We start from the raw sequence: 26704 nt of genomic DNA on the forward strand, positions 1-26704 counted from the left end.
TATCCAGACCATCCTTCAGTTAATTCAAATTGCACAGAATAAGCTTTGGTAGCCAGTGTTTAATATTCTTTGAGCTTTTTACCATCCATCTTGTTCAGTGTACAGGGTTGCCATCCATAAACTATAATCATTCAGAATTCCATAAGGCAGGAGCTTCGTTTTATTAGAGATGTGCTGATCTACTCAAACCTTAGGAATAAAATGTATTGAGCTCCCAGTAAAGTGTTCATTCAGCTATCTATTTATCTAGAGTAAAGTTAACAGGTTGTGGTCAGTTAGAATACTCCACTGTCATCAAGCAATATAATTATTCAGGAATGTGATCTTTGGTCTTGTTTCAGTTCGAGTATGACAGGAAGCTTGTGTGTGTGTGTGTGTGTGTGTGTGTGTGTGTGTGTGTGTGTGGCATAGCTCTCAACCCATATAATCACTTATACAGTACCTGAAATCAGATTATATTCTTTTGCAAAGATTAGAAATAGTAGCATAAAGTTAACTAAGCAGGATTCAGGCACAGCTTGTACGTTGGTTTTAGTGGAAATATTGTTCATTGTAACAAATCAAATGCGTACTCTAAGGTTAGGCACAATGCAATCCATGCTCAGGTACAGTTGTAGTTCTCAGAATAACTGAGGCAGGTTTTCAGAGCTAAAACATTTAGGGATCTAGGGTAAAATTTTAGAAAGTGCTTAAGTGATTTAGGAGTCTAAGTCCAACTTTCAAAAACTTGCAGCCAAATGTTTAAGAGTGCAGATAAGCACCGAGTGGGATTTTCAAAAGTGCCTAAGCAGGTTAGGAACCTAAATCCATATGGGAGTTAGGCACTTAACCAGTGTAGGCATTTTGAACCCTCTCAAGCACCTATCTGCATCTTTATGCACCTAAATACTTTAAATATTTATGAAAATATATCCCTTAATAACTTTGGAAAATCCCCCACACACATATGTATAGTTGCACAAATTTTGTAGCCATTTGTTGGGTGACAGAGCTGTGATAATCAGACTCCCCTCACTATACTTTAAGCAGCTAAACCAAAGTCAGTGTTACAGGGTGGGGGCTTCCAAAGTAACCACATTTGTTACATTCGAGGCAGAAGACTGTTCAATTTAGTTATTAAGTTTCTGGTGTAAAATTAATTAACACGCATATAAACAAGATACATAAATGAATGTTCTATCTTCTTAATAAAGAAGGAGTTATAGTCACTGGCTTTATCCTGGTTAAAGGAAAGGTATTTTCTTCCCCAGACTTTTCTTTAACCCTTTCTGAGTATAAGCAGGGTGGAGCTCTTAGCGCATACCACCTTTGGATGTTTGCTAAACCTGCAGTGGGACCTAGTAAAATCCCATGTATACATCTCCAGACGAGAATCAAGCCCTAAGAATTTGGAAAAGGATATTATCATCTTACTTTGAGTGTCTCCCCAAATCATGCAGTTACTCAGTGAGAAGGATTAAAGTAGCTTAGGGGTCATCTTACAGTTACAAACTATGTTTTCCCTCTTATCTCAAAATATGCAGGTTTTCCATACATATGTCTGAAATCTGTGTTACGGATGGCACTGTGAGCCTTAATAATCCTTAACATAAATCACTTGAAAATCTACTGTGTATTGGTGTACACTGTAACTACCATACTGCTATACTGCACATGCACTTTATTTCATAGCTAGATATAATCCTTTCATAGTTCAAGACGTCAAGCAGTTATTTTGTTTGTTAATTAACTCTGCAGTTGAGATAAGAAAACAAGGCTGGAGCATGTTTGGTCACATACATCATCCTCAGCACTGCGCAGAGAGATCTACAAGTCAAAAAGTTTGCTGAACATCAGCGCTCTCAGAGGCTGCTATGTTCTCACTTGCTTCCCATGCCTGTGACTCAGTATTGGATTTTTTGCTCTTGTCAGCAAGTGAGTGGGAGAAGATTCTTTTGACTGGGTGAAGCTGAGCGTGCATTATAGGCAGGAGTTAAGCACATACCGCAAGTACAGTGCTTCCTGCAGTCTCTCTTCATGGGGTTGTTGCCTAGACATGGATTGCAGGAGCAGTCCCATTATATGCAGAGCTTTATTTCTTCCCATGTCTACAATAGATCTTTGTTTGGGGCCCAGTCATGTGAATGGTCCTCGCAAATACCAGTGACCGCTCATGTGAGATAGGGCTATTCATTGAGTAAGGGCTTACTGGAACAGGACCTTGGTTTCTCAACAGGTGATTTAATAAAAGGAGAAAGAGAAAAAACTGTTCTCTAAAAATTAAAAGTCTCTTAAATACAGCCAGACCCTTGGCCATTATTCTTGCACCAAGAAGCCAGAGAATGACCCTAAAGAATCCAGGAATTTATCTGGTGTAGAGGGAATCCTTCAAGTAATGTAAAGCCAGCGTAACTCACTTGATGCCACCCACTCCTCATATGGGGTTTGCTGGGGGCAAGGAGAGACATGTTAGAGGTGGGGACAAAAGCACACAAGACTAGCTGAGCCATGGCTGATGACAGCTATAAATTATGTCAGGAGGCTGATTTGTTCCCTCTTTCCCCCGGGATTGAGGGAATAGGGAGATGGCATAGTGTCATGTTTCCCATGCACCTCTGAGCTCATGCTCAGAGAAACTGATGATCCAGCACAAACTGTTTTAAAATAGTTTACTTGTTTTTGTTGTTTTTTATTTTCTGCAAGTCAAGGACATTCACACTTGGGAATATTAATGTAAAATAATCTTTCATTTAGATTTAAAGACCACTAATGCTATTCTGTTTGTGATGCTTGTTTAAACAACCACATAAGATGTTCAAACTTTTGTTTACAATATTTGACTACTAACTGTTTAATGTGTTATTATGAAGCTATTTGGATTATGCTGCCAGATGTCAGCATTTCATTGTAAAGTTGTTCCTCCAAATATAAAACATTACTAATCTTACTAAAGTTCTTTTGTAAACTGGATTAGTACATGTCTGGATTAGTAGCAAGAGCTATACCACAGTGAGAGATTTATAAAAACATAACAGAATCCAGCAGAACAGTTGTGGTATGTTTGGTGAAACTGACCAAGCTTGCAAATAGAACTGGGAAGAAGCTGAAATTATTTTTTTAAATGTTTCCCTTATTGTTTCTAAAGTTGAGTTGGCCATTTTGGCTAAAATAAGAAACTATCTTGAACATTCCATCAAAACTTGAACCAAACCAAAACCATATTATTTTGAGGTTCAGAATCTTTTTAATTAACTTTCTGTTTTGATTTTGCAACCCTCTGCAATTCCTGGGTTTGTGTGGGACTGGATGTGGAAATACTGAAATACCACAAGAAAGACTTTTTCATGTTATTTCAAAACCACACAAAATTAAAAAAGTAATAGAACTTTCATAAGAAATCTTTTTCAAGTGAGATTTCTAGCATATATGCCACAGGAAAGAGGTTCATGTAAATCTGCCTGATCCAAATATCTGAATTTAAAATTTCACACCAGTAATTTTCCTTATATTTCTCCCTTTCCCAATAGAATGTCAGTTATAAACTTGTCAGAAAAAGGGATTTGCTCAATTCATCAATTTTAGGTCACATGAATGTTGGTGAAATTTATCATTCAGTTCAATTCAGTCAGTTTAATGAACTCTAAATTCCAGATTCATTCTAGGAGTAGACTCCCTGTAGCCAGCTATTAAGGTGTTTCAAGGAAATATTAGGCAACTGTATGAAAAATACAAAACAATATTTATTTGATGAGACAGTAGATTACAACAGAATCTCACAATGTTTGTGGTACAAAATCATACACAAGAAAGAATGATAGAATTTGAAGGACAATGTGTTATTCTTAGACTATGAGCAAATATTCAGTCCTGGAAAGAGATGTGCATTATTAATTTGGTTATATGAGTTTCTGATGAGAAGCCATGTGAACAGCAGCAGAGTTTGCTTTCTGTCCTGGTCTTTGATTGGAGTCAATCCTTGAGGCTGACTTACTGCCTAAGAACTGAACATTGGTGTTAGGCTGAGATTACTAAAAGAATGGACTATCTGCAGGCTGTTTGCCCATCTCTGTCCCAACCATACATTTGCATCATGGTATATGATTTGCTGCATTACTGCTCAAATTCAGTGGTGTCCTATTATTGCCCCGATGTGTGATCAGGGACATTACACACCAAATAGAGAATGCCTAGTAAAATAAGAGATGCCCTTTAAAATAAATGTTCATCCTTCCTTCAACAACCCTGTCAAGGTTCCTTCCCCACTCTGAACTCTAGGGTACAGATGTGGGGACCTGCATGAAAACCTCCTAAGCTTGCTTTTACCAGCTTAGGTTAAAACTTCCCCAAGGTACAAACTATTTTACCCTTTGCCCTTGGACTTCCACTGCCACCACCAAACATCCGGGTTTACTGGGAAAATGTTGTTCGGAAACATCTTTTCCCCAAAAATCTTCACCAAAACCTTGCAGCCCCCTGCCTGGGGAAGGCTTGATAAAAATCCTTACCAATTTGAATAGGTGACCACAGACCCAAACCCTTGGATCTTAAGAAGAATGAAAAAAGCATTCAGTTTCTTACAAGAAGAATTTTAACATAAGAAAAGATAAAAAGAATCACCTCTGTAAAATCAGGATGGTAAATACCTTACAGGGTAATTAGATTCAAAACATAGAGAATCCCTCTAGGCAAAACCTTAAGTTACAAGAAAGACACCAAGACAAGAATATTCATTCTATTCAGCACAGTCTAATTTCTCAGCCATTTAAAGAAATCATAATCTAACACATATCTAGCTAGATTACTCACTAAATTCTAAGACTCCATTCCTGATCTGTCCCCAGCAAAAGCATCACACAGACCGACCCTTTGTTTTTCCCTCCCTCCAGCTTTGAAAGTATCTTGTCTCCTCATTGGTCATTGTGGTGAGGTGCCAGCGAAGTTATCCTAGCTTCTTAACCCTTTACAGGTGAAAGGATTTTTCCTCTGGCCAGGAGGGATTTTAAAGGTGTTTACCCTTCCTTTTATATTTATGACAAACCCCAACTGCCATCATCTTTAGGAATGGCATACTGATTCATTCTCTGCCCCTGGATCTTTACTGGTGAAGGAGAGCTGTTAAACACCACCACCTACTGTTTCTGTGAGGCATTATTGAAAGTCTCTGAGTAAGGATAAAAGGGGTAAAAACCAAGGATGATGTCATGGTAAGGGTCCACTACAGACCACCTAACCAGGAAGAAGAGGTAGGTGAGGCTTTTTTTATTAAACAAAATCAACAAAATCATCCAAAGCACCAAATTTGGTGGTGATGGGGGACTTCAACTACCGAGAGACATCTTGGGAAAATAGAAAAGGAGTACTTGTGGCACCTTAGAGACTAACCAATTTATTAGAGCATAAGCTTTCGTGAGCTACAGCTCACTTCCTCGGATGCATTAATACAATAATACAGCAGGGTCCATATTATCCAAAAAGTTCTTGGAATGTATTGGAGATTATTTTTTTTAGTTCAGAAGGTGGAGACAGCTACTAGGGGAGAGATTGTTCTAGATTTGATTTTGACAGATAGGGAGGAACTGGCTGAGAATTTGAAAGTGGAAGGCAGCTTAAGTGAAAGTGATCATGAAATGGTAGAGTTCATGATTCTAAAGAATGATAGGAGGGAGTCCAGCACAATAGAAATAATGGATTTAAAGAAGGCAGACCTTTAGCAAACTCAGGGAGTTAGTAGGTAAGATCCAATGGGAAGCAAGTCTAAGTAGAAAAACAGTTCAAGAGAGTTGGCAGTTTTTCAAAAAGACATTATTAAGGGCACAAGAGCAAACTATCTCACTGTGTATGAAAGATAGGAAGTATAGCAAGAGACCACCCTGGCTTATCCAAGAGGAGATCTTCAATTATCTGAAACTCAGAAAAAGAGTCCTACAAAAAGTGGAAACTAGGTCAAATGACAAAGGATGAATATAAACAAATAACACAAGTATATAGGGATAAAATTAGAAAGGCCAAGGCACAAAACGAGACTAAACTAGCTAGACATAAAGGATAATAAGAAAGCAAACATTCTATAAATACATAAGAAGCAAGAGGAAGACCAAGGACAGGGTAGGCCCATTACTCAATGGGTGGGGAGGGGAACAATAACAGAAAATGTGGAAATGGCAGAAGTGTTAAATGACTTCTTTGTTTCAGTTTTAACCAAAAAAGTTAGTAGCAATTGGACATTTAACATAGTGAATGCCAGTGAAAATGAGGTAGGATCACAGGCTAAAATAGGAAATGAACAAGTAAAAAATTATATAGACAAAATACATGTCTTCAGGTCACCAGGACCTGATGAAATACATCCTAAAATAGTTAAGGAGCTGACTGAGCAGATATCTGAGCCATTAGTAATTGTATTTGAAAAGGCATGGAAGACAGGAGAGGTTCCAGAGGACCGGAAAAGGGCACATATAGTACCAGTCTATAAAACAGGAAATAAGGACAATACGGGGAATTATAGACCAGTCATCTTAACTTCAGTACCCGGAAAGATAATGGAACAAATAATTAAGCAATCAATTTGCAGATACCTAGAAGACAATAAGGTGATAAGTAACAGTCAGTGCTGATTTGTCAAGAGCAAACCATGTCAAAACAACCTAATAACTTTCTTTGACAGGGTAACAAGCATTGTGGATAGGGTGGAAGTGGTAGATGTGGTATATCTTGACTCTAGTAGGGTTTTTGATACTGTCTCGCTTAACCTTCTTATAAAAAAACCTAGGGAAATACAACTAAGATGGACCTACTTGTAAGGTGGGTACATAAATGGTTGGAAAACCATCCCCAGAGAGTAGTTTTCAGTGGTTTATACTCAAGCTGGAAGGGCATATCAAGTGAGGTCCCATAGGGATTAGTTCTGGGTCCAGTTCTGTTCAATATCATCATCAATGATTTAGATAATGGCATAGAGAGTATACTTATAAAGCTGTGGACCACACCAAACTGGTAGGGGTTGCAAGTCCTCTGGAGGATAGTATTAAAACTCAAAATGATCTGGACAAACTGGAGAAATGGTCTGAAGAAAATAGGATGAAATTCAATAAACTCCACTCCACAATCAGTTGCACACATACAAAATGGGAAACGACTGCCTAGAAAGGAGTACTGCAGAAAGGGATCTGGGTGTCATAGTGGATCACAAGCTAAATATAAGTCAACAATGTAACACTGCTGCAAAAAAACAAACAAAAAAACCCCCACCACATCATTCTGGGATGTATTAGAAGGAGTGTTGTAAGCAAGACACAATAAGTAATTTTTCCAATCTACTTCACGTTAATTAGGTCTCAAGTGGAGTATTGTGTCCAATTCTTGGTGCCATGATTCCGTAAAGATGTGGACAAATTGGAGAAAGTCCAGAGAAGAGCAACAAACATGATTAAAGGACTAGAAAACATGACCTATGAGGGAAGATTGAAAAAATTGGGATGGTTTAGTCTGGAGAAGAGAAGATTTGAGGGGGGACATGATAACAGTTTTCAAGTACATAAAAGGCTGTTACAAGGAGGAGGGATAAAAATTATTCTCCTTAACCTCTAAGAATAGGACAAGAAGCAATGGGCTTAAATTACAGAAAGGGAGGTTTAAACTGGACATTAGGAAAAGCTTCCTAACTGTCAGGGTGGTTAAGCACTGGAATAAATTACCTACGGAGGTTCTCCATCATTGGAGATTTTTTAAGAGCAGGTTAGACAAACACCTGTCAAGGATGGTCTAGATAATACTCAGAACTGTCATGAGTACAGGAGACTGGCCTAGATGACCTCTCAATGTCCTTTCCAGTCCTATAAGTCTATGATTTTATGATTATGGATGTCAATCAGATTCTCCCCCAATTCCACAGCAGAAGAAGCAAGAATAATTTCTTTATTTCCACGGACATCACTTGACTGGCCCTTTGACTGATCTCTGGAGGTGAGATGTCACAGAGTGCATTGCACATAAAAAAATTTCAGAACACTGTGTAAGCTAATTGAACCTTGGTGAGTTTCAAGCAGTCCTGTTGAGACCAAACTCTGAATGTGATGTATTTTATGTAGTCTGCTGTTTATCCATAACTCCCAGTAAACTTCTTTGTAGTCTCTACTCAGGCAACCTAATAATTTTTTAAAAATGAGACCTTGAAAGAACTCAAAATTGTTGAACAAGTTGTTAATTATGCAGACAGAGCCAGGTGGCACCTTACCTCAGAAAAGCAAGGAAGCATTTCCATAACATAGCCTCTTCCTGCTGTTTTTCTCTATCTGAATCTTCTGGATTCCAGATCTCCTTTGTGAGATAATTTTTGCAAATAGTTGTAATTTTCAAAATGTTCCATTATATTCCTCCTCTTGCTTCATTATATATCCTTTATGACACTTATATGTAACACATACTGTGACTAAGACTTTATTGGTGCTGTCCAACTAATTGAAAAGCTGAACAAAAATATCTAAATAATATGTAAATCCAGTTACTAGAGACATCTGCATCTAGGCTGGGTTAGATAATAAGCCACAAGGAACAATCTATAGTAGGTAACCTATAGAGTCCCCCCCCCACACACACACACACCATCTCTAACTTCTTTGGAGCACAGAAAATTTCTCCAGAAGAAGTAAAGGTGATATGCTCTCATTCGACCACAAGCTATTGGGCTAAATTAGGAATTGCAGAGTGGAAATCTATGGCCTGTGTTATGCTGAAGGTCGCACTAGATAATCATGGCTTTAAAAGCTATTCAATCTCTGAATCTTGAGAGAGAGAATTCTTACAAGGTGGAGTGTTGCCTTGGTGGTTTGATTTTGTCTAACTCAGCTATCATGAACCAAACCCTGAAGGTTTTTATACTCAATTCATTAGCTAGTCATATCACTGTACCTTAGTAGTCCATTTTATAAACCATAGACATGCATAGAGTACATACCATACTACAAAATGTGGTCCTCTCATTATAGGTGCCAGAACTACTCACCTTCTCTGTGTGGCTATCAGTCTCAGAATAGCTATATATATATATAGTGTAGATATTTCAACAATGATCTTGTCATTGGATCTGTCTGGATGCACCTTTAAGTCATGCAGACATCCATGGAAGTCAGTGGCACTCTGTCTGGGTATAAAAGTCTGCCTGCATGGATCTGATTACAGGTGTGCCTTATAGCATCCTCAATATATAAATGCCTAATGCATCAAACCACGTACCCCTTATAGATTGTATTTGTTTATTTTATGAAGAACACAAGGATGTTCTTCCAATTGGCTTTAATAACTGGCAAAATAATTCTGAAACTTATTCTAAGTGTCTAAGCAACTAAGAATGTCAGTGATATTTTCTAAAGGTTTTGTGCCTGGTCCAAAGCCCATTGAAGTCAATGGAAAGACACTCATTGACTTCAGTGGGATTTGTATCAAGCAGTTGGTGCTCACATTAACTTCAGTGCCATTTAGAATCAGTTTTTTATATATATAATTGCTCCTGATGACATCTCTTTTTTCACATGTGAGGTTAATCATTCATTCTCAATTTAGATGAAACAAAAACTATTTGGTTTCCCCTGTGTAATCCATTTGATCCCTCCAAACTCTTTGAAAATGATAAGGCTAATGTAAATAGACTGTTTGGAGAGGAGTAATATTGTCAAAAGCAGTTGGTGATGCATTGAGTGAAGTATTAACTCCATAATGTCATGGCAAGGAGCATAGGGACAAGAAATGAGGGGGCTCCATTTTATTGTGTTTCATTAGAAATAATGAACAAAAGAGGCTAAATAACACAAAAAGTCACTCATTTAACACTGAGTTAGAAAATAAATAAAAAGAGATTGGACAGTTCAGTAATACCTGGCAGTTGATTGCCCCTCAAAATTAGCATAATTGGCAGCTAGTGTATCCTATTTGTCAAAGTGGTTGTAGGCAGAGTGGATTTTTGTGAGCTGCAATGAAATTCAGTTCTTAGCCCTTGAACATGATCAATGATTGTCTGAAAAATACAGGCTATAAATAATTGCAAGCTGAAAGCCATTAGAGTATTAACTTTTTTAAACTGCTTATAGAAATAGAAAGAACTTCATAATAATTTCTTCTGATCTTTCATTAGTTTTGTGTCATTTGTTTCATTAGTTATATGCTGTTTCACATTGATGTCAATGACCCAAAACTAATTTCTTGCTAAATTGCACTTGTGAATTGTACCCATTGTAGGAATAGTTTCATTTGATCATTTGTATTGGAAATGAATGATTGCATCAAAATGGTTAGCTCTGCCTGTACTGGTAATAGGCCACTTACATGAAAATGATGCATATACCATTAGAAAAGAGGTAGCAGAATACTGTTTGGCCCTCAAAATATTTGCTGTCATGCTGACCCAAGTTGCTCAGGAGGTCAGGTGTTTGACAAGTTCTAAAGTCTCATCCAAACCGTGTATTGTATTTTGCATACAGAAAGAAAACAATAGCATCACCTTGGATCTGAGCAGCCTTTTCATTTCTACAGTGTTCCAACAACAACAAAATCTTAATCCAAACATATAGTAGACGTTAAAGGCCAACACCTGCAAAGTACTGAGTGCCTCCTAGAGGGTGCTGAGGATCTGGTTCTCCCAAAGAAATTGTTGGGATTGAGGACACTAAGTATGTTCTAAAATTGTTCCCTAATATAGTATGTAGAAATGTATACTTTAGCAAACTTCTAAGGTAGCTGACCTGATCATACCCTCTATCTGGGTGAAATATTAACAGCCTACATCTGAAAAACTCTACAGGAGTTTGTTGATATATTGAGTTGAGTTTGTTGATATAGCGGTCAGAAAATGAATTCCCATGTCTGAATTTGGACCCTCTGGTCACGCCTGAGCTAGTGAGCTAATAACAATTAGGAATTCTGTGGATACTTCACACATACTCCTTTGTGGTGATGAAGTACCTCACATCACTTTGCATGAGTCCACTCTGATGGACTCACATAGACCAATTCTGTTCCTACAGGACACAGGTAAGTTCTATTCTAGTGAACGTGGCTTTCTTCTCAAGGGCACATCCATGATAAGATACTGGTAACCTCTAGAGTGATCCCTTATTCTTTCATGCTGGATGGAAGTTTTTCTTAATATGGGGTCTTTGAAAATGGTTATTAAAAGATTGGGGGGGGGGGAATAGCATTATTTGAGATTCACCCCAAGAGGCGGTGGGCAAAGAAATACAATTCTAAAATATGTGAGTAATATAGTAAACTTCACACTCAAAAACTAGAGATAGGGGAAGTGCGCCAGACAAAATAAAAACTGATTTGCCCTGAAAACTCAAACTGAGCCTGAACAAACACTATCATCTTGTCAACTCTCCCTTATTTTTATATACTTAGAAACTGTGCAGTCTGTTCATGTGTAATAGGAGAAGGGAAGCATTTCATTATGTGCTTACTTAATTAAACAGAATTTAAGAAGAAAACAGAAGGGAAGAAATGTCTTCAGTCTCTCTGAAATTCTGTTCTTTATTCTTCAGAGAGAGACAACAAATAGAACAATGAATCTTATTCTGTAGTTCCATGGAAGAATTGTCATGCTCAGAGTTGCTACAGGGTAGCAACAGCTGTCTACTATCAAACATAATATAGTACTTTTCCAGTCTAAAGCAAACTGGCAAAACAAATGACAATGCTATAGAAGAAAAAGCTTCTTCAGTGTAAAATACATGGCAGAAAGTTACACATTTTGACATGTTGAAGGATGTCTAGAAGGCACATGTTTTAATCAGCTTGTTAGTGACCTTTGACCACAGATATGAGCTCATATGTGAGCAAATTATGAAGCATATGGTAGTCCTTTACAGTCTGTTACAACATTCTGTTCATTTGAAAATACTCATCAGTGATCTATTAAATATTCAAAATGGTATGTAATACTTTATTACGTAAGGGGGTTAGATTGGGAAGGGGAATTTTGTGTTTTGTTGGGGGCTGATGGATGTAAATGGCTATTTAATTTAATTTTGCTCATATAATTTGGATCAGGGTGCCTAGAGCCTTAGATAGACTCCCTTTTTATTACTGTCTAAATCCAAAGAAAGAAAAAAAAGAAAAGAAACTAAATGTTACATGTATTATAATGGGCTTTTAATTATGGCTTTGAGAATGTGTGCACTTTACTGGCAATAACTACTTTGCACTTCAACCCAGGAAAAAGATGATGATATGAACTTGTGCATCAGGTAGCAACTCATTCACATGACTTCAGATGACATTAAAATGGTGATAGGTGCCTGTAATTACTTTTATGCACACTTTTTTCATCAAATAATCCAAGGAGAACAGGATGGTGGTCAACAAATCAAAGCACAACACTAAAAAGTTAAATTTGAGTGTAGTTCATTATCCTTCAGAAGGTATATTGGCAGAATTTCAAGTATGTTATCACATGCTTGTGTCAAATACGAGAAAGGCAGTTGTTCATCCATTCTGGCTGCAGTCTTCAAATTCTAACATCACTGAGATAAATGCATCCGCAGTATCTCTACACTTACTTCAGTGAAATTACACAACGAATGTGGTCCATAGTCTTGAGCTGCTGTTGTACTTGATGTAGTTTGCATTGTTCATGACAGAGGGAAACCTGATGGTGTGTGGTTGATTAAACATAATGAGGTTATCAGAAGATCTTTTAATGACTATAATAATTCCGAAATCCCAAACTTGTCAAGCTAACTGCTTAACTTTCCTTTAATTATAACTGATGATTGTTCTAGCGACAAAAGGGAGAACTAAGATAAGAGACAAGGATGAATAAATTAGTAGATTGGACTTCATATGACCTTACAGTGCTACAAACAATTTTAAAAAAACAACAATAATTTTGTTTGATTAGATGGTTTACATTCATTCTTTTCAACTGGGAGCTAGTTTCTAATCATGCCATTAATCACATTACTTAGGTGAACATTAATCTAATGCCTCTTTCTCATGAAAAATGTAAAGAGGGAATAATTCTTTGTCTTGGTGATTAGACCAATGACCTTGCTTATTTCTGTATGCTATATAGTTGTAGCTGTGTCAGTCCCAGGATATTAGAGAGACAAGGAGGGTGAGATAATATCTTTTACTGGACCAATTTCTGCTGGTGAGAGAGAAAAGCTTTTGAACCAAACAACGCTCTTCTTCAGGTCTGGGAAAGGTACTCTGAGTGTCACAGCTAAATGGAAGGTAGATGTTCAATAAAAGATATTACCTTACCCACCTTGTCGCTCTTGCTTATTTCTGACAGAGTAATCATTAAAAAGAGACCTTTAAAACATTTCAAGCTGAAGTTCCAGATTAAAACAATTAAGGAGGTTGAGTATCAGGGCCTCTGATATAAGACAATGAACCTATTTTGGAGAGGCCTGCTATCATTATAAAATGATAGAGCATTAGATGTGCTTCAGGGAGTTTCTCTGACTCATGCTGGCTGGTTGTTGTAGCTAGTTTGCAGTCATTTCATAGGAAGTATAAAGACTTGCTGTAAATAATGAAGTCACTATGAAAACAGCTGTTTTGTATGTCTGTATTTGTGCATGTGATAATAAAATAATAGAAATCTACTTTGAATCTTTTTTTTTAAACTGAGTATAAAAAATTACCTATAGTCTGAGTCTGCTACTGCTCAATAAACAAATACCAGATATTTACATCAACCAGTATTTAATAGCTGGAAAGGATTAGTGCTCTCATAATTGTAGTTTAACATGCAAATTGGATGTCACTGTGTTCAGGCAGCAATAGATTGCTATGTTTATGCAGCCATGAGAGGGGGAAACTTCTTAAATAAAAAGAGGATCCTAAATCGTCTTGATTTTGTAGGATTAAGTTAAATTACAACACCCAGCACAAAGATAATATAAATGGCTGATTTCTAATGTTCCCCTTTCTATTGTGACTAAAAGCAAAAGTTAAAAGACAATTCAGGAAACACTAATAGTATCTGGCTGCTACCTCAGTCATTTAAAAGGATTCTGTGGCATTCACAATAGTGATAGAAACCGCAATCAAATTCATTACTGATGATGTACAATCACCCAAATAAGGGTTACATTCAGCTTGCCATAAAACCTGTGTAGGGGGAGGTGTCTAGCTGCATCACCTTAGGAACAGGACAAGGAGGCCTATAACAGCAGGAAATTAGGACACCTCCTGTACTGGCTAAATCATTTTCACTACCGATACTGAAATATTGAAATAGTAGTTCAAATAGTCACGATGGAAGGGTGACATATGTCACAGGTTCCTATGTCAGCAGGGCCTAGAAATTCAGATTGCAGAAGAACAGTCTTGAATATGGTGTTTGTATTTCCCAGTCCCTACTTCTGAAGATAAAATTATGGGGACTGTGTAAGATTGGAGGGAAGGAGGGAGGAAGAGAGATGACATGACATGACGTGAAAAACACTTTTATTCACATAAAATGATATTAAACACTATTAAATGTTATACAATGTCAATATATACACAGAAAGATATGAATAAAATAAAGAAAAATACATCTTAAGTGAATATTAAACATGGATCTCTAAAGTATCATTATCACCAGGTTCACTCAAAATATTGTTAACACACCAAGTCAACTGAAAAGTGTCCAGGTTACAAGTCAGTTTATAAAAGGTGCAATCAATCTGAAGTCTGGTCACAACCAGTGTGCGGAACAGCCCGAGCACATCACACCTCTCTACGCTGGCCAGTCTGTTCTGGTGAGATTTCAAAATGGCTAGTTTTGCCTGACTCAGCAAAAAGTTAGCCAGGCAGGAAACCCGTTCAACAGGAGTATCATATCTCACTCAAAAAACAAACAGGGTCTTGGAGAAAACCTGTCCCAGCAGCTGAAAAGCTGCTGCAAAAACCAAAGAGAGGAATAAAACAAGGGCGATGTAGGAAAAAATGGAACACTGTTTCTGATGCATAAGTGATGCATCTGAAGAAGTGGTGTTTTACCCACTCAAGCTTATGCTCAAATAAATCTAAAGGAGTACTTGTGGCACCTTAGAGACTAACAAATTCATTTGAGCATAAGCTTTTGTGAGCTACAGCTCACTTCATCGGATGCATCCGATGAAGTGAGCTGTAGCTCACGAAAGCTTATGCTCAAATAAATTTGTTAGTCTCCAAGGTGCCACAAGTACTCCTTTTCTTTCTGCGAATACAGACTAACACGGCTGCTACTCTGAAACCTGTCAAATAAATCTGTTCATCTTTAAGGTGCCACCAGACTCCTTGTTGTTTCTGATGGGTAATATGATGCACAAAACAACTGATTTCTATTATGCTATACAGGTCCTTCCTCTGCATGTTACCAGTGTGCTTAGAAAGAGGAGGTTTGTACAGTGTCTTCCAAGCTGGGGATATAGACTTACCCACGGACAGAAGTATCCTCTAGGCTGTATCAAGGAGATTAGAGAGGATGGCATAATGCTGCTCCTTGTCACACATGCCACAGAGCTGCTTCTTGGACTTGGTTGCAAAAGGAACATTCACCAAACCCTTCCAGGACAACAATCTGCCAGGCTGCCCAAGGATCTCGTCCTCAGAAGGGGAGACAGCTAGTGCGGGGAACACAGGATTCCCCCCTGGAAGAACAATCCCTGCAGCCCATTGAAGGAGCACAGCCTGGAATTCAGAGAGGACATTATCCAAAACATGCACAGAACAGATTCTGGTCTGAACACCAAAAGCTGTCACTGACTTCTAGCTTCCAACTGGGATCAATCAGGTAAGACAGCTTGGTCACCTCAGCCAGAGTAAAGGCAGAAAACAGGCTCCCGGAGGAGAGAGCTTCAGCAGGAAAAAGTGGGTTACAAAATAGCAGCTCTCCCAAGAGACATGCACTGGAAAATGCCTGCTCTGGTTTTGCACTTTGCAGAAGTCATCAGGAGTTAAAAAGACAATTATAGAATAGAGGCAAATCTAGACTCTGTAATGGATCAGGTACCAACAAAAATAGGAGACAGTGGAAGCCTCTCCCCCCAGCATGACAGAGAAGGCAAGGGACTCCCAGGCTGGTGGGGAGTCAGAGTACAGCAATCACTGAACAGACCAGAGCCAAAAGGCTGTCATCCTGCTGACTAAACCAGTGAGCTCCTGCCTCCTTCATCTAATGGCAGGAACAGCAAAACAGTATGAAACCAGTGGTAACTATTCCAAAAAATAGTTAATATACCTCTGAATTGAATCCAAAAGACCCAGATACACTAGCCGATGCCACAACATTGAGGTTACAAGGTTGCTGGCAAACAGGTAGCCTTGCACCTTCTCCTCAGTCCTTCCTGAGTCCTTAACATATATTGTTTGGATCCAAAAAAGACCCTCAAAACCTTAATCCCGAAGGTGCCCATTGCAATTGTTGGGGCAACAAAGAGGGAAGAGCCCAGTAAGATTGAATTTTTCTTAGCCCAGTTAATGTGGACAGAAGATGGCTGCTCATATACTTGTAAACAAGTGCAAAGTGCCAGTATGTCACTGTCAGACATGATGAAAACTGAGATATCATCAGGCCTGGGTGTGAGACAAATCAAAAAAGCATCTGGCACCCCTGTCATGAAGAGGCTAGTAAGATAGTTTCTGTGGGGGTGCAGGAATGGCTCCAACCTAAGAGCATACAGTATCCCAGACAGAGTACATCTCTGATGAATGCCTCTGCCACCTGGAAATCAGTGGCTAAGACCTCCGTTAAACTTTAGTACCCTAAAAATGTTATGGTATAATAAAGAAATATATGAAGAGAACACTGGCCTAGTGCTGAAAGCTTGTAATGTTTTTAAAAGACAACTGTGGTTAACTCTATCAGAGGTCGTCTCCCGATCCATTGAAACAAGCACCACATCCAGATTTCAACATTTGCTAACAAGTGAAAACATTTTGAATGAAAAACAAATAATCAAAAATACAGTGGTATTCATGGGCTGAAACTAGGACTGCATGCCAGCCTGGGTATACTGCTGGCAGCGCAATTGGATCTGGACCATTCTGACATACTACCACTGTCTCAGGGACTCATATTGGGACTTGTGCTGCCACCAATGCTCCCAAAACACAGCAAACATCAGGGTGAAATTCAAGTCCTGTAATAATTTGGTATTGAAGCACTAGTGGGAAGCACAGACAGGGAGAGGAATAGACACATTGACAGAAACATAATGATGATTAGATAAGTGAATGGGAGATATAGAAGATTGAACAAACATATTCACACTGGCCTTTATGGTATAAAGTGAACTCGTGTAGCCCCCGATACTTGATTGGGGATAGCTTTCCACCAATATTGCATAATAGGGGAGAGAGAGAACCTTCAAACATCTACTCCACCAACGTCTGCATGAGACAATACAGTTCTCTGGTTAACTGAGGGTGTGGCTCCTCATGGTTCCTATCTAAAACATAATCAACAGTGCAATTAAAATCCTGTCCCAGGACAATAATAGTATCAGCCAAGCATAGCATGGGCAAGCGTCTGCAGAAAGGAGACACTATTTTGCCCCAGTGTAGGGGTATGCATAGTACAAAGATTAAAACAAATACGTTTCCACCTGGAGGACCCTTCCATGAAAACTCTTCACAGAGAGGATCTGTGCCCCTGCAACCTGCAAAAAGAGAACAGCTACCCCAGCAGAGACATTGGAGCCATGGCTTGAGAAAGCTTCCCCTTTCCATTCCTTCAACCAGTTCCCCTGATTGTCAGTGTCTGAGTGATTGTCTTGCAAAAGGGTTACATTAGCTGATTTTTTTCTGAGAAATTCAGAGTTGTGCCCTTTTATGTCCATACTGGCATCCATTAATATTTACAAACACAAAATTGAGCAGCACCATAGAGACTAGGAGGAGAGAATCAAGCAGCGGAGAGAAACAATGGAAACTGGAAATACTTTGAAGAAGATTAGCCATGGGGAGGCCCGTGTATCTTGAACAATCCCTGCATGCTTCCTCACCTTGCGCAACAACTTTTTGAAATGGAAATGTTTCCGACAATCAACCAAGATCTCTCTTAAGAGGAGGGCAGCTGGGTGAACAAAGTGCCATAAATCAGGGAAATAGGCTTCAACCTCAACTGCCCGCATCCCTTTAGTGCTATTCAAATAGTCACTAATCTCCTTCACACAGTACCAAATCTTCCTATATAGCTGACTGGCTTGGACATCAGGAACCAGTGAGGAGTTAGGAAAGTCATTGTCATCCTCTTCATCTCCCTCAAATTCCACCAGCTCAGAAAAAACATTGAGCCACCAATGCAACATTCTCATCATTCACAAAGGAGAGATTCAGTGGGAGCAGCTGTTATATCTATTTTCCCAAGAGGGATAGGCAGTGCAGCCCAAGAAAGGGCCCAGCATCATCACTGCAGCATGCAGGATTGTAGGCTTCAGGACTCGTCAAGGGGAAGACATTGCCCCACTACAGAAATGGAGCTACTATACAACTCAATGCTATCCTCCTGCTAGGCACATAGCTCCCTCCTCAGCCACTGCCAGTGGCTCAGAGCCTCCAAAGTCTTAGCCCATTTAGAAACAGCCCCACATAAATCAGTCTCATTGATCTGTTCTTCACCTCCATTTCTAGAACTTGTCTTTGCTGATTCTGCAGGGAGGTACTCCTCAACCTCCAGGGCTAGTGTCTGTCCAGATATAAGTGATGTGATCACAACAGTGTTCTTCTGAGGGGCCTACTCCCTGGACAATGGCGAGGGGGGGAATCCAGCAGAGCGGATGCATGCTCTCTCTGCTGCTGGTGCCTTGATGTCCCAGCTGTCTCCCCATTATTGTGGGGTTCCACATTCTTATCAGGGACCTCTGAGCCAGCAGTCCATGGGCAGGAACCTCTCAAGTGACCAAGGTCACCACACAAGAAACATTTAATATTTTCAGAGGTATAACCTGCCTCGTCTATGTGGTGCTTTAACACTGGGTTCAAGGGCTGCTCAGGATTATGCCACAATAACCTGGGAAGGAGATTCCACCACCTCCCTAGGTAATGAATTCCAGTGCTTCACCACCCTCTCAGTGAAAAAGTTTTTCTACCTAAACTACCTAAACCTCTCCCACTGCAAATTGAGACCATTACTCCTCCTTCTGTCATTTGCTAACACTTGGAACAGTCTCGATCCATCCTCTTTGGAACCCCCTTTAGGGTAGTTGAAAGTAGCTATCAAATCCCCCCCCCTCATTCTTCTCTTCCACAGACTAAACAATCCCAGTTCTCCCAGCCTCTTGTCAGAAGTCATGTGTTCCAGTTCTCTAATCATTTTTGTTGCCCTCCGCTGGACGCTTTCCAATTTTTCCACATCCTTCTTGTAGTATGGGGCCCAAAACTGGACACAGTACTCCAGATGAGGCCTCACCAATGTCGGATAGAAGGAAACGATCACATCTCTCGATCTGCTGGCAATGCCCCTACTTATATAGCCCAAAATGCCATTGGCCTTCTTGGCAACAAGGGCACGCTGTTGACTCATATCCAGCTTCTTGTCCACTGTAATCCCTAGGTCCTTTTCTGCAGAACTGCTGCTGAGCCATTCGGTCCCTAGTCTGTAGCAGTGCATGGGATTCTTCTGTCCTAAGTGCAGGACTCTGCACTTGTCCTTGCTGAAGCTCATCAGATTTCTTTTGGCCCAAACCTCTAATTTGTCTAAGTCTCTCTGTATCACTACCCTCCAGCATATCTACCTCTCCTCCCAGTTTAGTGTCATCATTCCCAGTTTAGTGTCATCTGCAAACTTGCTGAGGGGCAGTCCACACCATCCTCCAGATCATTAATGAAGATATTGAACAAAACCAGCCCGAGGACCGACCCTTGGGGCGCTCCACTTGATACCGGCTGCCAACTAGACATGGAGCCATTGATCACTACCCTTTGAGCCTGACAATCAGGAAAATCACTTTAGAATTATGCTTTTGAGAGGCAAATTTTATATTAGCACAGCCTATAGTATTATCTACATTCATCAACATATCCTCCACAGTGCAGGAGACAGAAGGCACATGCCAAAACCCAGGCTTGTAGGTTGAACCACTAAATCTATCAGAAGTGGGCCCCAGGGAGGAATTCCCCCCAGCTCTTCCACGTAAAAGGAGAGGGACCAAAAATACCCCTAACACAATGAAACAGCAAATAACAAAACAAAAACAGACTACCATAAACCCCGGTAGTGCACATAGCACATGCCAAACACTCTCAGAAACTCCCACAATCAAGAGAGAGAGTCTGGCTAGGTGAGGAGACTTCCACTTGAAATGTGGAGCCACTAAAGTGTAGTCATGTTGCTGAATGCACTACCGGAAGATACTGAAATGCTACAGTGATGAGTACAGAATAAGAATCTGAATAGAATAGAATAGAAAGCATTATGAAAAGTGAGAGATATAACAGAAGTCTCTGGGGAATCTAGTTAAACCCCCAGAGACTGAATCACTGGGAAGTCCAGTCAAGAGACTTAGATGAATGAAGACCAAAATAAGAGACACCTGCTCAGTACAAATAAGGCCTAAATATTTTAAAATCTCTATATGGGACTGACATCTCCTATCAGAGTGTGGATCCCCTCTTAGAGGTAAGTGGGCCTAGGGGACAAGAACCTGTCTGCACCCAAATGATAACTGTCATTAGCTATTAATTATTAACATTGTTAATTGTGTTAAATCCTAATGTTATTTACTGTTACCCTTTGCATCAAATTACTCTATATCCTTGCTAATCCATGCCCTATTTTACCTTTTCCAGGTGGAGAGGAAAAGTCCTTTTCACTTTATGATTCCAGTCTGTGGGTGTCATTTTAGAGCAACCCACCAAGCATCCAGAGCTCAGATGCTCTAATAGTTGAAGCGCCCACAGCACTTGCTTTCAGAATTTGTGATGTGTTTACCTTAGCTACCAACACTACCAAATTTCCATGTAATGCTGCTCCCTTGGGCTCAGGTTCAAGCCAATATGTGACAAAAGGGGGATTGGTTACAACAATCTGTGGTTTTATTGCTTTTCTACACATGTTCCATTAGACCTATCATTAGTTAACTTTTTGTTGTTGTTGTACGGGAAGTACGACTTTTCCACTGCTCATCTCCAAATTGTGACTCTGTAGTTCCTGCACTTTTGAACTGACAAAGCAGTTCCATGGAAAACACTGCTGGTTCATAAATCAAAGTTAGGCTGAAGTCATTACAACTGATCATATTCCATGCACAAAAAATTCCAAGGAAATACTGATTTTACAAAATGTGAAAAGGGAAACTTCACTAATGGATGTATTATTTCTTTACAATCAATTATTCAGCTACATCTGGCTACTGTAAATTGATATTCCAGCCTTTAGATGAACATAGTTGATTCTTATTTTCTAAAATAAAACTCAGGGAACACATAAACGGTCTCAGGTCTTAGCTATAGCTCTGGGAATAAACCAATATCTCAACACTGCTCTGAAATAGCTTTGAGCTAGAAAAGCTTTTCAGGTACTAATATGCAAAATAAACATGCAAAATCTAGAATTCCCACAGATTACAGCTGGTAATTATTTCTCTGTACAGTTTACATGTAATGTTTGGGGCAAGCCCACATAGATCTTTACGTTCCAGATGTGATATGGATAATGTTTGAGTAATGTAAACTCCCTGGAATTTCTTATGCCTTCTCATTTTGAAGTGCTCCTGTATGCAACATTTCCAGTGCTCATCCCAAAATCATTGATTGGGTGATAATCTGACATTTGTAAGTATTAAATAGATTTGTAGGCAGTAGTTTGAAGGTAATGAATGAACTGCATTTACTGGGCTTATTGGTACTGTGTCAGTGAGGCAATCCCACAAAATTAAGTACTACACAGGATTAAGATATCTAGTTACAATTTAAAATGTTCTTTTTTTCTGTGCCTAATAGTTATCGAGGAGCTGGCAAGTAGATGATACTATTTTAGAACTGCATTGTTGATTGAGCCTAAAGCTGATCAACCTTTTTCCCCCCCAAACCAAAACTTCTCAGTTTTCATCAACCTTCGCCTCCCCTCCATCCTCCCCCACCACCCCTCCTGCCCCCACCAAAAAAAGATGGAAATCAATAAATGTTTGGTATTCAGGGTTTTGGTTTTCAGATGAAAAAAAAATGAAAAAGAAAAGCAGGCACTTAATACACACACACAAAATAATTTTGCTAATTTTCATCCATCAATTATTTTTAACTGAAAGTTTTCCACAGCACTAATTGGGGCCTTTTCACATTTTTTTAAAATAACAGAGTAATGGATAATATATATGCACCTTGACAATTGAGCATTTTTTCAATAGCTGAGATTTTAGGCCTTAGTTTGTGTAATGAAATTTAAGTACTCAATGCTATTGCAATTGAAGTCAGTAGGAGATCAGCCATTAACTTAAATAGGAGCAGAATTGGACCCAAGAGATGACAGACTTGATAAACTGAAGTTGTTGTAAAGGGGTTAATAGGTACTGCATGTGCTCACAATGGATGCGGCATAGTGTTTATGTTTTGGTTCAGTTGACAGGAGATGGATAGTTTTACCAGATCTATTTTCTTTAACAGATATTCACTTGAGTAACTGTACATCTAACCCCATTTTGATAATGCTGTTGAATGTTGGCCATTGTCTATGTTTTGCTGTTTTTGTTTTGTTTTGTTTTTTACTGTGGGTAATTGCTATTTCTACAAATGTCAGAAAGTGTCATGTTTTCCCAAAAACATGAACAACATTGTCAGCTCAAGGGCAGGCATATTGTGAAGGACATTTTAATGCTTTATTGATTTAGAAGCAAACAAAAGAGGAATATGCATATAATTCTTTGCCCTAGTCTCACAAACTGTATTTTCAAGAAAAAGAACGAGGAGTCCTTATGGCCCCTTAGAGACTAACAAATATATTTGAGCATAAGCTTTCATGGGTCTTAGCCCACGAAAGCTTATGCTCAAATATATTTGTTAGTCTTTAAGGTGCCACAAGGTCTCCTCGTTCTTTTTGCTGATTCAGACGAATACGGCTACCACTCTGAAACCTGTATTTTCAAGGGAAACCTTTCTAGAAAATGGCCAGTAAAGCAACTCACCTATTAAATTAATTAGAAAATCAAATTCCTTGTTTACTGACTTCAGATATAATGACTGTTGAAATATCCTCCAATATATTATTATTGTTCTTTATATGGTAGCACCTAGAGACCCCAGCTGAGATCAGGGCCACCTTGTGCTAGGCACCATACACATTGTGAGAAAAGCCCCTGATCTAAAGAACTTACACTCTATGGGTGGGATTTTCCAAAGCCGCCAGGGGTACATCTACACAGGATTAAAAAAAAAAAAAAACCTGTGGCTGGCTATGGTCGGCTAATGGGGGCTCATGGGGATCAGGCTGAAAAATTGCTCTGTAGATATTTGGAGGGTCCCAGACCGTGGCCTCCAGCCCAAGCTCGAACTGCAATTTTTCAACCCAGTGGATGAGGCCCATGAGCCCGAGTCAGCTGACCTGGGTCAGCCCATGCCTGTGTAGACATACCTGCACTGTATGTCTGCCTTGCATTTAACAACCTGGGGATGACCAGTGCCAGTTATCTTGGGCTCGCAGGTCTCAGACAAGGGGGGCATTTAACTGTGGCATAGACATTTGGGCTTGGGCTGCAGCCAGGCTCAGGATCCTCCCACCTCACAGGGTCCTAGAGCCCAGACTCCAGCCTGAGCCCGAAGGTCTACACTGTAATTAAACAGCCCCTTAGCCTGAGCCCTGTGAGCCTGAATCAGCTAGCATGGGGGAGCCATGGGTCTTTAATTGCAGTGTAGACGTACCCTCAGTGACTTCAGAGCACAAGACTCATTGAAAGTCAATGAGGAAACAGAGGGTGAGGTAACTTACCCAAGGTCACAGAGGAGGCTAGTGGCAGAGAGGTCAGTGGCAGAGCTAGGAACAGAAACTCAGGTCTCCTAAGACTCAGTCCAGTGTTCTATTCATAGGACCATCCAGAATATTTCTTAGTAAGTCACCTGAACCTGATGGGATTCTGACATTCAGATTGTATCAACTGCTTATCCACATTAGCATACAGAGCAATAATCATAATACCTAGTTTTATATAGAGAACTTTCATCAGTAAATCTCAAAAAACTTTTCAAAGGAGGTGAGTATCATTATCCTTATTTTACAGATGGGGAAACTGAGGCACAGAGAGTTTAAGTGACTTGAGCAAGGTCATCCAGCAGTGGTAGAGCCAGGAATAGAAAGTGAGTCTCCTGAATCCTAGTCCAGTGTTTTATACACTAAGCCACACTGTCTTTCAGAGTACAATCATCTAAAATAATACAGTGCGATATATATATAGTTTACATATTGTCTTTTTTTTTTAAATACAAACCCCTTCCTGAGATCCTGGAACTCTCTCTTACTCTCACTTATACTCCGCTCCAGTGTGTTGAGAAGGTCTTGACAGTGTTTTTTTTCTCATTCATGTGTTATTATTACCACTGTCAAGAGATTTTGGATAATAAATGTAGTGCTTTATCAACTAAAAATATTTTTTTTCACCAACACAGACTCGTCAATAAAACCCCATGGCATGTTAACTTTCCATCACTCACATGTGGCACACTGACATTTACAATGCAGAGGGAGGTAACACAGTGTGAAACACATCATAAATCATTTAAAGAGAGTTAAAAAGAAACTTAAACCAAACCCCCCCAGGAAAAGTGAAAAAAAAAGTTAGATAAGTGAAATGGGCACCAAAAATTATTTTATACAAGAATGAAATAGTGACCTTTTCACCTATCATCATTCACATCAGTTTGCTTTCTCAGCCTCCGGAGTCTAGAACAATTCAGTCACTGTGTAGTATACTGCATGGTTGAGGAATGAATCTTTTATTGTTATTATTATCCAGTGCATGATACCCTAGAGAGGAATGACAAAAACAAGTAAAAACAGAGTGAAAAAGAAAGCAATAATCATTGCTGATACTGTACAACAAAAGCAAGCTGCAAAATGCTATATTCTTAGAGACAGTCTTCAATTGAAAGTTCACGAGGCAGACAATTGTTCTTCATTGGAAACTTTTACATTTTGAAACATGTTTTACAATTTTGTCACTCATTCAATTAAAAAGAGGCATTGTGGAAGCATGGAAACGTAGCAGGGGAAAGGGGCACACTTCATCAAATCATGAAACTAGGAATGTACAACAAACAGTCCTCTTCACAAAGGCATAGTACAGAAGGTTGGACATTTATATGATCAACTTTAAACCATGACATTTGAGATCTATTTCTACTTTTAATGAAATGAAGCAATGGACAGTGATACAAGCAACATGCAGGAATCAGAAGCTGGACGTCTGAATCTGAAAAATAAAATGGGTTAAAGAAAAGAAGACAAAACTAGAACATTTTAATTTCAATTACATGCTACTATTCATGATTATTAATTGTAGTACAGTAGAGCATTGAGCATAGGCGCCAACTCTGTGGGTGCTCCAGGGCTGGAGCACCCACGGGAAAAAAATGGTGGGTGCTGAGCACCCACCGACAGCCCCTCTCCCCAGTGCCTCTTGCTCACTGGTGGCCCCACCTATCAGCGCCTCCCCCTCCCTCCTAGTGCCTCCCATCCACCTCGATCAGCTGTTCAGAGATGTGCAGGAGGCGCTGGGGGAGGGGTCGGAGCAAGACGGGGCGCCCTCGAGGGAAGAGGCTGAATGGGATGGTAAGAGGAGAGGCAGGGTGGAGCAGGGGTTGGGCCTTGGGGGGAGGGGTGGAGTCGGGGGCAGGCTTGGGGCAGAGCCGGGGGTGGAGCACACCCCTGCCCATTAGAACATCACTGCTTCTGGCATAGTGTCCCCAACCCAGATTGAAAGCCTATTCTGCTAGGCACTTTAGAAACATACAGTGAGAGATTGTTCCAGTCTCAAAAAGCGTACAGTCTAAATAGACAAGACAAAGTATGGGAGGGAAAACAGAGGGATATAGACTAAAACAACTTTCCCAAGGACACCACAGGTTAGTGATAGAGCAAGGATTAGAACACAGGGCTCCTTGACTCTGGTTAAGAATGGTAATCTGCCTTTATATAATAGCCTTGATCACACCGGATCCCAAATAGATGAACAAACTGCATTTCACCCATCACTGAAATATTATTAATGGGTTGAAATGTAACAGCTGTTTACACAAAGTAAGAACATACTACAATTTCTGGCAGGAAGTGAAGACCTGCTTAACATTGCAAAAGGATATTTTATATAGACAGAATGGCATTAGTAAATTGGAATTTGGAAGGGACTTCATGGGTAGCTATTGAAATTAGTGAAAATATAAACAAATAAAATAGGATAATGAGATGGGATAGTCAAAACCTTGTTTTGTGGTTCTTCTGTTTGAGAATGAAATTAAGCCATAGTCATAAGTAACAAAAACAGTGCCTCAAATTTCCGCTTCCCCTGCTCACTTTTGTTGCTTTTCTCTGAATTCTTTCAAATTCATCAATAACTTTCTAGCAATGAGGTTCCCAACCTGAATGCCACATTCCAAGTGCAGTCTTCCAGAGACTTTGAGAGAAGGATATTGCTTTGATCAACATTAAAAAAATTCTGAATGTTTGACAACATTTTTCATGAAAAAATTGAAATTAGTTGAAGAAAATAGTTGGGGAGATGGGTTGAGCAGCTCTAGAAATTCTTCCAGTTTTTGCTCCATGACATTGTGTCTT

The 26704-nt window shown here is 39.5% G+C and overlaps 1 long non-coding RNA gene across 1 annotated transcript in view; it reads right to left on the minus strand.

Annotated features, from left to right (window-relative positions):
- Positions 1–22927: 22927 nt before the first annotated feature.
- LOC122459043 overlaps positions 22928–26704 on the minus strand; it is a 29764-nt gene continuing 25987 nt past the window's right edge. Inside the window, exon 3 of the long non-coding RNA XR_006279474.1 lies at positions 22928–22974. This is a non-coding gene — a long non-coding RNA (uncharacterized LOC122459043). The remainder of the gene's footprint in view (positions 22975–26704) is intronic.

The sequence above is a fragment of the Dermochelys coriacea genome, chromosome 2 (assembly GCF_009764565.3).
Source record: "Dermochelys coriacea isolate rDerCor1 chromosome 2, rDerCor1.pri.v4, whole genome shotgun sequence".
Classification (NCBI taxonomy): Eukaryota; Metazoa; Chordata; order Testudines; family Dermochelyidae; genus Dermochelys; species Dermochelys coriacea.